At 59.2% G+C, this 14,697-nt stretch overlaps 1 protein-coding gene across 1 annotated transcript in view; it reads left to right on the top strand.

Annotated features, from left to right (window-relative positions):
- Positions 1-14,697, top strand: part of TAFA5 (TAFA chemokine like family member 5) — a 191,625-nt gene that overhangs the window by 125,316 nt on the left and 51,612 nt on the right. The gene's annotated exons all lie outside the window — the stretch shown is intronic.

The raw sequence follows: 14,697 nt of genomic DNA, 5'->3' as shown, positions 1-14,697 counted from the left end.
GCGGGCGCGCGTGGGAGGGCACGGGTGGGCACGGGGCGTCAGAGCCGGGCCAGAGCCCTGCCCAGCCCTGGGGCTAGAGCAGGGGGGCAACACCCCTCCTCTGGGCGGCCTGGGGGCTCCTGTGGGCCTGGCCAGCAGCTGCCTGTGTGGTCGAGCTTCCTCGGGGTGGGCGAGCCCACGGAGGGGGTACGGGGGGCCGGGGGACACGCAGTCACTGCAGTCGAGGTGGAGGGTGTGGGGGGTCAGCCGGTCTGTCCCGTGGGGGCGGCAGGGAGGCACAGGGTCTCCCAGAGCTGGACTCAGACCCTGGCTCTTCTGGTCGGGCCCCCCCTCGCCTACAGCCTCTGCACAGGCTCTGGGGCCCCAGCCCCCTGGGCCCAGCCTGCTGCCTCCGCTCTGCTCTGACCTGGGATGCGGGGAGAAGCCCTGTGCCTGCTGCGGGTCACAGGCGCTGAAGGGCACGGGAGGGGTGGCAGGCGTGCTGTGCGCAGGCTGGGACCTCGTGACCTCCTGGCCACCCCGGGAGAGTCGCCAGCAGCGGGGTCAGGGCCGCATGGGGAGTGAGGACGCCTCATCCCCAAAGGGGGGGCCTTCCATCCGTCGGGCGGGTCCCAGTGCAGCCCCCAAAGGGAGAGCGGCACCTAAGGAAGGGCCCCCTTGGGAACGGGGCTGACTGTTTCCGGGGCCCTGGTCAGTGTCACCAGGGAGCCTGTCCAGGACTGTGCAGGGACCTGGCCGGGGCAAGTGCCTGGGGCCTGGGGCTCTGGCCCCACTGGGCCTCCAGCAGGACAGGGAAGGAGTGGGGACGGGGCCAGAGGGGGCAGGCCCAGCCCGCCCCTCTCCAGGCCCCAACGTCCTGTGCACCTTTGGGGCTGAGCTGGCTGCAGGCACCTCGCCCACAGAGCCTGCGGTGCCCAGAAGCACCTTGGAGGCGCACGGGGCTCTGGGACCACCCGCCCACCCCCAGGGCCCGCCTTGCCCCCCTCAGGCCCCGCAGCCAGCACCCCCCTCCTGGTACCGCCAGCCCGGGAGGGCTCTCTAGGGGTGTCAGGGTTCCGGGAGATGGTGGGGAAGGCCCTGCCGTGTCGGGGGCTGGAGCAGGCGGAGGGTGCGGAGGCCGCTGGTGCCTGTTGAGGACCCGGGGCGGGAAGGCCCCTGTGCCGGGGCCGGTCTTGTTTCCGAGAAGCTGAGGTCTGTCCTTGTTAAGAGCATCTGCCACCGGCGTCCCGTGGCCCGGGTGTGACTGGACAGCCAGATGTCCCCACATGCTGTGTCACATCCCTGCCTCTGGGGACCACCTCCAGAAACGAGCACAGATGGTCTTTACAGAGAGCAGAGGCCCGGCCACTCCAAGGCCTCTGCGCTGACCCTGGAATCCATCTGCCCAGTGGGTCCCAGGTGGACCGTCCCGACCCCAGTGAGCGGGGCTAAGTCCCCACATCCCTGTCCGCAGCTCCTGTGACTGGACGCGGCTGGAGCACCTTCCAGCCTGACGTGGATGGACTCTCCCGCAGGGAGGGGGGTGCAGGCCGCTCGCCTCCCCGCTGCTCATTAGCTCCCGAGCCTGCGGGGGAGTCGGGTTGGAACTAATTACTAATTGAATCCGGGTCTGCTCATCTGAAACCGCGTCCTCACCCCTCTCCCGCGAGCCTCCCCTCCCCGCGCCTCAGGAGCCCATTCCAGAGACCCAAATTAAAGCCCGGCCCTTTTCAAGGCAAGACACACACATCAGTTCGCTGGCATTTTTTGCACAGTGGGCATTTCCAGGCTGCCATGTAATTTAATTTTTGCTTCTCTATTTTCTTGCTCTGTGTGCATGATAAGTTCCCTTGCATGTGGACTGTGTCTGCTAAAGAGAAGACTTGGGCTGCGTGGGGCTGCTTGGAATTCATTGCTGTGAACGGGGCTTCGATCGGGGTAGTTTGTCCTGACCCTGTCATGTGCGGTAAATACGGGGCCTTGAAATACTAGAGCCCAGCTGTGTCTTTCACGTTTACTCATTTATTTATTAACTTATTGCTCATCCATTCACCCACTCACCTTTCATTCATTCAAATCGGGTGTGTGCACTCCTGAGGGGAGGAGAGCTGGAAGGGGAGATTGACCCTCAGGGTACCTAGTACCTAGAACATGCAGTGCTGGGGGCACTGGGCTCCAGACTGTGGAGCAGGAGCTGTGCGACCCCAGAGTACAGCTGTCACTTCCTGCCTAGGACCTTGGCAGAGCTGCATCTCCAAGGGAGCATTTGAGCAGGGTACTGAAGGATGAATAGGAGCTCCCCAAGAAAGTATCTCTTTGTAAAAGGAGGGAGGTGGTGGTGAGAGGGGAACTCCTGGCCATGTTTCTGAGCCTCAAGCATTTCTGGTTGGACCGTACCCCACCCTCAGCCTGGATTCAGGTGACCTGGTGCACCTGCCTGGGTTTGTTCCAGCTCATGGAACCATCAGGGAAAGAGGTTCTCAAACAAACCCCACCATCTCTGCATGGCTCTGCATCCTCACACGCAAATACAGAATGGTACCTCCCCTCGGGGCTGCCCCTGCTCGTGGACACCTCAGTTCAAAGCCTCCTCTGCTGGCACTGCTGCTTTGGAAGGCTCTGACAGTCGCTCTCCATCAGCGGAAACGTGCGAGGTCCTGATGCCCCACAGCGCCCCCGAGGAGGACTGAAATCAGGTCCCCAAGCTGCACCCCACCCAGCATGCAGCAGGTCATCCACGAGCAGCTCTCACTCCTCCAAAGTGGCCTCTCGCTTTATAAAGGGAGCGTCTTCCTCCCATAAGCTGAATTCCCCTGAAACTCTTTTGAAAGAAATCAAAGTAGAGAAAGCAGCGTGGTGCCCAGGGGCCAGGCGCAAGCGGCGGGGCGAGGAGAAGGTTGTTTCTGAAGCAGCACCGCCCCAGACGTGGGGGGCAGGGGGGAGGGCAAGAGTCTCAGGCCAGACCCAGCAGGGTCCTGGGGAGCCTTCGGGGGGTGGTGGGCAGGCCAGTGTCCGAGCTCTGCACAGGCCAGTTGTGAGGGCCAGTGCGGCCCTGGGGAGGAGGTTGTGGCCTAGGCTGGCACAGCCCAGAGAGGGTCCCCTCCGCACGTGGCCTGCCAGGCTCCCTGAAGGCCCTGCAGGGACCCCTGGCTGATGCCACGGACCACTGGCCCCTGCCGGGAGCCCGCCTGTCTTCCAGGCAGCGTGCCCTCATGCTCCCGAGCAGGGAACAAATGCATCCAGGCCTGAGCGTTAGCATCAGATCTCATCATGTGTCTTCCTTCCAGGGGAGCCTGGTGTGGGGTGGCATGGAAAGCCAGAGCCCCAGGCCTTGTGCATGCTCCCCAGCTGTGCCTGTCTGTGCATCCGCAGATCAGGGTAACGCCTGGACGTCATCACACTCTCCTCAGAGTGGGAGGAGGTATGATGCTCAGAGGCCCTCTCTCAACTGCTGCACCCACCTTGGGGACCACTTGTCCCCCGTGTACTTTCCTCCCAGCCATGTGTGAGGCATGCGTGTTCCAGACGTGGCCGTGAGGGACTCTGCCCAGGAAGTGTGGAGCGGGGATGTGTGTTTGCGTGGGGTCTGTGTGCAGATGGCTGCTGCGGTTCAGGATGAGGCTGGGTCCCCACCAGGGAGGAAGTGAAGACTCAGAAGAGGCTCCTCATTAGGAGATGCAGAGAGCTGAGGGTCCAGCAATAAACCCTTGCATCACATCAGCTGCTTTTCAACAAAGGCACCAAGACCAATCAGTGGGGAAAGAATAGTCTTTTCAACAAGTGGCACTGGGACATCTGGATTTCCACACGCAAAAGAATGAAGCTGGATCCCTACCTCACACCATATATGCAAACAATCTCAACATGGATCAGAGTCCTAAATGTTAAGGGCTAAAATGTTAGCACGTGTAGCAGAAAACAGGGGTAACTCTGTATGACCTTGGATTTGGCAAAGGATTCTTACATATGATAGCAAAAGCACAAGCAACAAGGGAAAAATAGATAAATGGGACTTCATCAAAATGAAAAACATTGGTGCTTCAGAGGACGCCATCAAGAAAGTGAACAGACAGCCCGCAGGATGGGAGAAAATATTTGCACATTGTGGATGTGCTAAAGGACTTTTATCTAGGATATATAAAGAGCTCCTACAACGCAAAAATGAGAAGACAGTTAACACAATTTTAAAATTGTCAAAGGATCTGAGTAGACATTTCTTCAAAGAAGATAGATGTGAATAGCCAACTAGCACACGAAAAGATGCCAGCTCCTGTGAGTCAGCAGGAAAACGCAAATCAAGCCCCCAGTAAGATACTGCTCCCCACCCCACAGAGTGGCTAGAATCAAAAAGTCAGATGATAGCAAGGGTCGCCGAGGATGTGGGAAGATCGGAGCCCTGCTGCACTGCTGGCGGGCACGTAAAAGGGAGCAGCTGTTCGGGGCAAATGGTCTGGATTGAACAAGAATTATCCCATGACCTGACAGTTCTACTCCTAGTGGGATCCCGGGTATTCCCCAGGAGAAATGAAAACATACACCACTCTGTCGACTGAAAAAAATTGAACAGCATGAGAATTGCTAATTCAGTTTTATTTGGGGCAAAATGAGGACCATAGCCCGGGAGACAGCATTTCGGATAGCTCTGGGAAACTGCCCCAGAGAGGCGGGGAGGGGGGAGGTCAGTATAGATGTGATCTTGGTGAGGGGGGAGTACATGCAGTCAGACACATTTTTTTTTTTTTTTACTGTTTTATAAATTAATTAGTTTATTGGCTGTATTGGGTCTTTGTTGCTGCGAGCAGGCTTTCTGTAGTTGCAGCAAGAGGGGGCTACTCTTGGTTGTGGTGTGCTGGCTTCTCGTTGCCGTGGCTTCTCTTGTGGAGCACGGGCTCTAGGTGCGTGGGCTCTAGGTGCGTGGGCTTCAGTAGTTGTGGCTCGAGGGCTCTAGAGCGGAAGCTCAGTAGTTGTGGCACACGGACATATTTGCTCCGCAACATGTGGGATCTTCCTGGACCAGGGATGACGTGTCCCCTGCGTTGGCAGGCGGATTCTGAACCACTGCGCCCCCAGGGAAGCTCCTGAGCATATATTTTTTGCAGACGGTTCTGCTGGTCACGAGGAGCAGATGTCACCATAAAGGATTTTAGTGCTTCTCTAGACATGAGGAGATGTGAGAACTGGACTCATAAAACCGCCTCCTGAAAGTATGCAACTACCTGAAGGCCTGTTCTGCCCATTTTCCCAGAGCACAGAGGGCCTCCTTTCGGGGGGTGTGGAAGGTCAGCAGCTGCAGCAGCACAGGATGTAGTCCTTGTAGAGGGAGATGGCGAGTGACAGTTGGTAGCTGGCAACTCAAAAACGTGTCCACACGTTCACAGCAGCACCTGCCGTAAGGAACAAAAGGTGGAAACAGCCCAGACGTCCATCCGTGTACCAACGGATAAACTTGAACGTAGTGTGTCCACATGATGGAACATTTTGAGCCGTAAAAAACAATGAGGATAAACCTGGAAACGTGATGCTCGGGGAAGAAGCCGGTCCAGAGGGCACTTGGTTTGAGATTCCATTTGTGTGGAATTTCCAGAATAGGCAGGTCCAAAGAGACAGAGAGCAGATGAGAGGTTGCCGGGGGCTGGGGGTGATAGGTGAGGGAACGGGGCTCTTTTGGGGGGATGGAGAGGCCCTAAAACTGACGGGATGGGCACATGGCCCTGGACAGGCTGAAACCACAGAATGATGTGCTTTTAAGTCGTGAACTGTAAGGTGTGTGAATCACAGCAAAGCCCCTACCCCCCCCAACCCATGTGCACAGAGCTGATGAGGAGGGTGAACTGCGAAGGTGGCGGGGGGGTGCCTTCCCCAAGGCGAGGGGGATGGGGGGCCAGCACCGCCGATGCTCCCTGCGTGGTGAGGCGCGGGTGGGGGTTAGGACCTTGGCTGTTCTGCTGCCTGGTTGGCTTGGAACTCAGGTTGGAGAAGGTCTGCCGGGGAGGCGAGTGTAGACCAACCGTTACTTAAACCCTGATGGCAGGGCCGGCGTCTTTTGTTATAAGATATGGCAAACATTACATAACGGGGAGACAAACTTCCAGAGCGCATTCAAGTCCAAGTCTGCTTTGCGTTAGATGCAGCAGAGCCTGGGCGGCCCCTCCGTGTCGCTCTGGCCCGGCTGCCTGAGGAACAGTGCGGGCTGTGGCCCCGGCAGCACGGTCCGCGACCCCCACCCCTGGTCCCGTGAGGGGGCAGGGAGGCCGGGATGTGGCTTCGAGGCTCAGAAGCACAAGGGACGCAAACGTGAGGCCTTTAGGGGCTGGAGGAGAGGGCGGGGCTGCTGAGAGGGACCGAGGAGCTGGGTGTGAGTGAGGGTGCAGTGCTGCCTGGCCTGCACACCCGGTGCTTCCTATACCTGCATCCCGTGCTCTCTGGAGTCTGCTAGACCCGCCTCCGTGGTGTGCCGAGCCGGCCTTGCAGTGACTTTCGAGCGTCATGTGTTAAATTTTCAGAAATGTTGTGAGCTGACTGCTATATACAGCCGTTATTAAAAAGTCAGTTATTTAACCTTGCCTGTATGTAACTTATATGAAAAAAAGATATCCACCTTAAGACTCTGAAAAAAGAGAGCTAAACCCAAACCAAGTAGATGGAAGAAAAGGATAAAAATTAGAATGGAAATAAATGAAACAGAGAATAGAAGAAACAGAGGATAGAAAAATCAGTGGACATCAACTAAACCAAAAGTTAATTATTTGAAAGATAAACAAAAATATCAAAACTTCATTTTTAACTGGACTGGTCAGAAAAAGAGAGAGAGAAAAGGCTCAAATGACTCAATCGGAAACTAGAGGGAGGACCACCTCTTTATTTTACTGCCCTTCACAGGAACACAAAGGGCGGGGAGGAGGACTAGGCACCACCGGGTGCCGACACACCCGGTACCTTGGACGAAACGGGCACCTTCCTAGAAACACACAGACTGACTCGAGAAGAAATGGGAAGTCCGAGTAGACTGTGACAGGTCAAGACAGTGAGTTAATACTCTAATAACATCCCAGCAAGAAAAGCCCAGGACCAGATGGTTCCACGGGTGAGTTCTACCAAATTTAGAGAAGAATTAGTATCGATTCTTCTCAAACTCTTCCAACAAAAATAAAAGAGGAAACACTTCTTAACTCACTCCATGAGGCTGGGTTTACCCTGATACCAAATGTATCAGGAAAAGACATTACAAGGAAACTGCAAACCTTATAGATACAGATGCAAAACCCCCCCCACAAAATACTAACAAATTGAGTCCAGGAGCGTGTGAAGAGGATTGCACATCGTGACCAAACGGGGTTTACCTCCAGGGTGCGCGAGGGGCTCCGCGCAAGAAAATCAGGAGCTGTGATATGCGGTATTAACAGAATAAAGATCCAGAGTCATGTGATCGTGTCAATAGTGGCAGAAAAAGCATTTAACAAAATCCAACATCCTTTCAAGATAAAAACACTCAGCAAAGTGGAAACAAAGGGGAACTTCTCAACGTGACAAAGGGCGTCTGTGAAAAGCCAGCGGCAGCACCCGTCCAGCTCAGTGGGAAGACTGGACGCTCTTGCCCTAAGGTCAGGAGCAGGACGAGGGAGTCTGCCCTGGACAGTCTGTGCGCCGCTGTCCCGGAGGGAATGATTCATCCTGATGGGAAAAGAAGAAGGAACGCTGTCTATTCAAGGCGACGTGGTCTTCTACAAAGAAGATCTGAAGGAATCCACACACACACTTGAGAGTACTAAAGGAGCTGGGCAAGGTTGCAGGATGCAAGGTCAGTACACAAAACTCCGCGGAATCGCTCCGCGATGGCAGTGAACAGTCGAAAATGATCTCAAGAAAACAATTCCATTTACAATAGCTTCCGCAAGAATGAAGTACTCAAAAACAAATTTAACAGAAGAAGTGCCGGGCTCCTGCACCGACAGCTATAGAACAGAAAGCTGATAACGTCGCCCCGCTCGTCATATACGTTTTAATCAGCGTTTGAGGGTAATCAGCGTGTAGAGAGGAAACATCTCTGCAGCATCTCGGAGGAGATTCTCTCCAGGAACCTGGAGCTGATGCGCCCCAGCGTGTGGTGGGAACTGTGTGCTCTGATTGCGGCCCTCGGCAGGGACGCTCGTGACATTCCCCGGGGGAGGGTGCAGGGGGTCTGCAGGCTGCCTCCGTCCCGTCCCCTCCTGTAGCGCAGGGACATCACAGACCCTCGTCGTGGGGTGGGGGGCGTGAGATCCTGTGACACCAGGCTCTGTCCGGGTCCCCGGGGGCAGGCCCACCGCCCTGAGGTTTCTGCTCCTCTGCCTCCTCCAGGAAGGAGGGTGAAGAGGGCGCTCAGCTCTGGAGCCCCAGCTCTGGGTGGAGTTTACATTTGGTTGCTTTTCAGCAGCCCCGAAGCAAGGCTGCAGGTGACGTGGGGCTGGCAGAGCCTTGAGAACGGTTCCTAAAGGCCAGATCCACGGCGCTCACGCCGTCACCAGGTCCTTGCCGAAGGCTTTAAATGAACCACTGGTTTTATTCCCACAAACGCCCGTTGAGGGAAGCACTGTTGTCCGCCCCTTTAAAGACTGGAGCCTGGGCCACACGCGGGAAGGAGCTCGCCCGAAGCGGTCAGCGGCAGCCTGCGGGCACCGGGGTTTCAGTGCCACGCAGGACGTCAGAGTTCCCTCCTGGAGACGCCCCAGCAGCACTGAGCTGGCCCAGACCTGGGTGCAAAATGGGAATAGCCCAGGCTGCTGGCCTCAGCACGGGCCCCAGGAGAGATGGACAAAAGGTCCTGACTGTGACCCAAGATGTGTAGGGGATGGAAAAAGCACGGGGCACCAGGGGAAGAAACTGTGGACTCAGGCCACGGCGACCTGGGAAGGCTTCCTGGAAGGGGTGACACCAGCACTCATCACTGGATCACGGTTGTCGGGAGCAGGTGGATGTCACCGGGCAGCACATCCAGGGCGCTTGCTGGCTGTAGGCTGTGGGTACCATCCTGGGCAAAGTCTCTGAGAGCCGTGCTGAGGACACAGTGCTCTCCAGACCCTGTGGTGGAGGCACCCCCGTCCTTCCTGGGCATGGCGGCCACAGAGGAGGCAGGCAGGTGTCCTGTCCGTGCCTTGTCCACGTGCACACGTGCCCAGCACAGGTCACATGAGTGCTCAGACTGGGGCAGTCCTCAGCCCCAGTCCATCGTCCAGCTCTGGGCCCTTGGAAGGATGTATACCAGCCGCCGTGGTCTAGCGCTGTGGGGTCCTGCCTGGGGTTCGACCTGGTGGAGGGACGCAGCCCAGTCTGCCGTGCTGGCCATGTCCGGGCTGAGCCTGAAGGTGGAGGACACGAGAGCTGGACACTGTGTGTCCCGTCCCTCCCAGCAGGTCCAGCCCCCTCTCAGGGAGTCCAGCTGCTGTAGAGCAGATGGACTCTGGCATGGTTACACTTTCAGGGCAGGGCTGGGAAGGCATCCCTCCTGGGCCTCTGTGGGAGGAGGGGCTTCCCTGGGGGCCAAGCGCGGGCCCTGGGGCCCTGCACCTCTCAAGGAGGCCCTTCTCTGAGGAAATCTCATGCTCTTTCATCTTATTGTAAATTTCAAACTCAGGTAAATAGCATAATGCAAACCAGATCAAAGCCAGGGAAATTTTGGACACAACAATTTCATGATGATCTTGGAAGGTGCTTTTATCTTGGGACAGCGGGGTTCTAGGGAGCGGGTCTGCCCCCGTGTCCTGCAGCTCTGGTCACTTTCAGGGCCCACATGGAGGAAGCACCCTTCACGCTCCCAGGCGCCCATGCAGTCTTCCAGGTCAGGGCCCCGGGAGGCAGGAGGGAGCCGGGTCCTCTGACCATCTCCGCAGGCCGGGGGTGGGGGCCAGGGGCTGATCCCTACCTGCTGGGAGCCCGGGTGGTGCCTGACGGCCTTTTGGAAGATCTCTGCCCTGCTCTCTGGACAGTAAAGCCAGGGCCGTGGGTGCTGGGAGAGGTCAGGCTGGTGACAGAGGTGGCAGTGACTGTGGACGGGCGAGTCAGGGGGGCAGGCGGTGGCACTCGCTGTGGGGTTGTTGAGAAGCTGGAGGGAGAAGCCCTGAGCCCGGCCCTGGTGCAGCCTGAGTGCTGTCCCCCCGCCCCCGGCAGGGGCGGCTCACCCGTGGGTCAGGGAGCAGGAGGTGGGTCCGGGGGCTCCCCCGGATGGTGTGGACGGAGTGAGGTCAGCAGGGAGGCAGCCCGGACGGGGACAGGGCTGCAGGCCAGGAGGCCGGGCTCCAGGCCTGGGGCGCTGTGTCCAGCAGGGCTGGGATGTCCGCGCCCCCTTCCTTGCTCTCCGAGGCTGTACTGGGCGGGGGGGGTGGGGGGCAGGAGAAGGGAGGAGGCCCCCGTGGCAGGGAGCCAGAGAGGTGGTGAGGGGCTCCCTTTAATTGTTCCGGTGCCAGGCAGGACGGGCAGAGTCTTCGCCTGACAGCCAAGAAGGAGCCACGTTTGCCGCCCAAGCCGGGGGCCTGGGGGTCCGAGGAGCCTCGGGAGGGGCGTGGGCCCTTAGGGTCAGGGCGGCCGGGCCAGGATGCTCCTCCGCGCCAGCCAGAGGGGCCCCGCCTGCCCCGCAGCTGCTTTCCGTTTGGCTTTGTTGTTGTCCCCGTAAGTATCCTTGGTGGTGGCCGAGCAGCGGATCTCACGGGAGCTTTGAGGGTAACTGGGGAAGGGGCCATGGTCACATCCTGGGTCCCCAGCCCGGGAGCAGAACGCCACCCCGCACGTCAGGGTCGTGCGCCCCACGCGGGGGTTGAGTACCCGAGTCCTCGCAGGTCCTGTGCCCAGCTGCTCACGTGACCTTGCCGTCACCTCCGCCCGGAGAACCCGGGGTCCCTCCCGTGTGGACGTGAGGGCAAAGCGCACACCGCAGGACCCGGTACCCAGGGACCCGTGTTTCCCAGGTGACTCGGCGGCACCGCGTCCTGGGGCGGGAAACCGGAGATGCAGGCGTGTTTTCAAAGAGATGCTTTGTCTCCTTTAAACGTGAGTGTGTCTCTGACACCTGGATAACGGGAGGAAACGTCCCAACGCCAGGGAAGTAAGCGCAGCCCTTTCTCCCGAAAGGCCGTCCCTGAAGCCTCGGGCACCTGGTGACCTTGGGAATCTAAGTCTATACAGTTACAGATTCATAAACGTGCCCACGTAGACACGTTCAGAAAAGATGTCATGACCTCGCACAGGATTTGGAAGTCCAACGTCAGTGTTTATTCTTTTAAAAAAAGACTTTAATTGAGATGTAACGCACACGGGCTTGCACACAACTTGCCAGCCAGCCGGAGCCTGGATGCTTCACCCCCCCACTCACGCCCTCCCCCCGACTCATACCCTCCCCCTCCCGGTACTGGTGTCCCGTCCTCTGGAACCTCACGTAAACGGAATCAGGCAGTGTGTAGACCTGCGTGCCTGGCTTCTCTTGCTCCCCGTGTCTGTGAGACCTCCCATGTCGTGTGTCGTGATGTCTTGTTATGTTTACTGCTGTGTGGAATTGCATTGATTGGATGTACCGTAATTTATCTGTCTGTCTCAGAGAAGATGGGTGTTTGGGCCATTCTGAATTTTTAGGCATCATAAGTACAGCGGCTGTGAACGCACGTGTGCGTGTCTTTTGGTGGACGTGCACGCTCTTTTTTCGCGGGCGTATGTGTACCCAGCAGTGGCAGAGACTTGCACCGGCTCTAGCAGGCACAGCCGAAGCAGGTCTCAGAGTGCTTGTGCCCCTGGCCCTGCCGCCGGCTGTGTACGGTGGCGCCACGTGCTCTGCGTCCCCGTCAGCACTCGTCGCGGTCGCGCTGTTTAGCTTAGCCATCCTGCGGGGCGTAGGGCGGTACCGCGTCCCGGCGTTGGTGTGCGTCTCTCTGTTGGGAGGTGGGAGCGGCGTGAGTCCATGGGCTGATCGGGCGCCTGGAGAGCATCTCTCGTGACGCATCCGTCCAAGGCCTCCGCGTGCTTTACTGGGCTGTTCAAGGACTCCCAGGAGCGCCGTCCTCATCCTGCAGCTGAGTCCCGCGCGGGGGGCTCGTACCGCTCATGTCTTCTCCCAGCCTGCCGTGGTCACCTTTGTGTTTGGATGAACAGACATTCCGAACTCTAACTAGGTCTAGCTTACCGATCTCTCCTCTTAGGCCATGTGCTTTGCAGGTCGGGGGCTGGTCCCTCATGTCCTCCTGTGAGCTCTGTTGTTCATGTGACACATGGTCTGCGTCTCACTGATGTTTTACGTGGTTTCAGGTGGCTCTCAGATTTCATTTCCAGCATCATTACTGAAAAGGTCTAACCTTTTGAGCTCATGACAATTTCATGTAAAGTTCTAAAACACGATTTTGAAGCAGAATGAAAGAGCTGGGTTTGTTCCCTGATTATTTTGTAGCTAATTGGCTAATCATCTCTTGCTGTCTAATCAGCTGAGAGCTGCGGCTGGGATCACGCGTGGATTACTATATACAACCCCCCACCCCCCGCCCCGTCAGGGAATGCTCACAGACTCACGGAACCTCTCTCCCTGTTTCCTTTTCCACCTCCGTGAACATCTCAGGCTGGAATTGGCAGGAGGAAGTGGCAGGTGCTGCACCGCAGGTTCCCCTGACGCCCCCACTCGGCATCCAGCCCAGCCCTGGCCTTGTGGGTCCTGCCACGTGGGTGCAGGGCCGGGCTCCACAGGGTGAGGATGCTGGCTGCCTCGAGGGTCCCTGGCCCGATGGTCTTGCACTCTTGCCACCAGGGCAGGACAGACGGACGGGCAGAAGAGGGGTCCGGGCTGCTCCTCCGTCCGGGGCTATTGGCCTGGGGGGTCCCTGTGCCTGATGACGGGGCCGCGCCGCATCCACAGACAGCGGGGCGACGCTTCTGTCCGGTGTGGCCCGGGGCCGGGCACTCCCAGCTCTGTGCTCTGGGGAGACGGGCCGGCCTCCTGTCTTGCTGAGGGCTGGGCCACATGGCTTCTTCCACGTCGGCTGGCTGGAGCGGGTGTTTTTCCTTTATCTGTTTGTTTTTAATTAACAGACTATTTTTAGAGGCATTTTCAGTTTACAGAATGAGCAGAAAGGACAGAGTGTTCCCCCCATCCCCTCTCCCCCAGTGTCCCCGTAATCAGCATTAATAATAGCATCGCTCGTGCATTTGTTACACGCGAGGAGCCGACGCTGAGACACTGTTAGGAACCGAGTTCCATCTTGGGGTCGTACGGTCTCTGGGTTTTGCCAAATACATGGTGTCAGGGACCCAGCGGAGCTGTGTTGCACAGAATAGTCCGTTGTCCCAGATCCTGCGTGGAGCAAGCTGGGGGCCCTCAGCACTCGGGGGGCCGTTCCCCGAGATGGGGGTCCCTGTGGCAGACGGAAGGGAGCTGGTACCCGGGGTACGCCTGCCCCCGCCCCCGGCCGCGCCCCAAGGCCGGCATCCTCCCCCGGAGGTCAGCAGGGAGGCCGGAATGAGGCCGCTCTTCCCTTTCACGCCAGGATGCCAGGCCGACGACGGTGAGGTGGGAGGCCAGCAGCTGACCTGAGCCCGAGCCCCGAGCGCAGCCCGCCCCCAGCGCCCAGCCCCTCGGAGGAGCCCGCCTCCGGGAAGCAGCTGATTCCGGGGCAGCCTGACCTCTGCTGTCGCCAGGCCAGAGCCGGAGCAGGGCGCCTACGGAAGGGGGACCCGGTGCGTCCGGAGAGCCTACGGAGCACCTGCCAGCCAGGGGGCGGGGGCGGTGGGGCACGGTTGAACCCGGGAGACAGGGCCTGGGCGTCCTGCCCCCTCCCCCAGAGCCCCCACTGTTCCCCCTGCCTGCCGCCTGCCTGGCTGGTTTCGGGAAAGGCTTCTTGGCTCCAGGCTGCAGAGACCCTCGGGCCGGCCGCTCCCGGAGACGCCTCCATCCACGCTGGCAGCCCTGTCCGTCTGGGGAAACCCAGACGGGGACCCCGAGGACTGCGGGACGGAGGGCAGCAGGGTGGGGTCCCTGTTCCTGCCCAGAAGGGCTGGGGCTTCCGGAAGGCGGGAGCGTGGGGCGGAAGCTGGGTGCCCCCGAGGAGCTTGGAGGAGGGAGCGCAGAGCCGGCGCGCTGTGCAGCCGGGCCCGGCGCCCTGGGGCCTGAGGGGGCCGGCCTGGGAGCCGGAGGCGCCCCTTCCCGGCCGGGTCACTGCCGCCTACGCCGTGATTATCCGTCTCGGGCCCTCCCCCAGGATGTGAGCGCACACTGCGGTCAGAGGGCCCGCAGCCTCCGCGAGGCAGAGGCAGAAGAAGAGGGGAGAGACTGGAACACTTCTAATACAACTGCGTTTCCTGAACTAGCCGTGAGCGTGGGGGTGATGTGCCTGGTGTCGCGTTGGTTCTGACAGGGGTACCGCGCGTCAGCGACGCCTTCCACGCTCGCCCTGCGCCCGGCCCGGGCTGCTCCGTCCTGTCGGCGTTCGTTTGTCTCACGGGCGTTGCTGGGACAGGGATGCTCGTCCGCTGGCCGGCACTGCATTACGACCCGCGCCCGCTTAATGCAATCTCTCGTGTGTCCTGACCCCGCTGGCAGCAGTCATCGGCTTCCGGCTGCCAGGGCGCAGTCTCCCCTGAGAGCTGGGTCTCGGGCGTGCCCGAAGTCCCCGGCCTGGGAGGGCTGTGCACCTCGTCCTCGGGATGGGCAGAGCCCACGACACCCCTGCTGCCCTGATTCCCAGCCCGACGGGGCAGAGGAGGTCCCGACTTCAA

Source organism: Hippopotamus amphibius, chromosome 7 (assembly GCF_030028045.1).
Source record: "Hippopotamus amphibius kiboko isolate mHipAmp2 chromosome 7, mHipAmp2.hap2, whole genome shotgun sequence".
NCBI classification, from domain to species: Eukaryota; Metazoa; Chordata; class Mammalia; order Artiodactyla; family Hippopotamidae; genus Hippopotamus; species Hippopotamus amphibius.
Note: the sequence above shows the minus strand (reverse complement) of the source record. Positions and strands in the feature narration are given on the sequence as shown.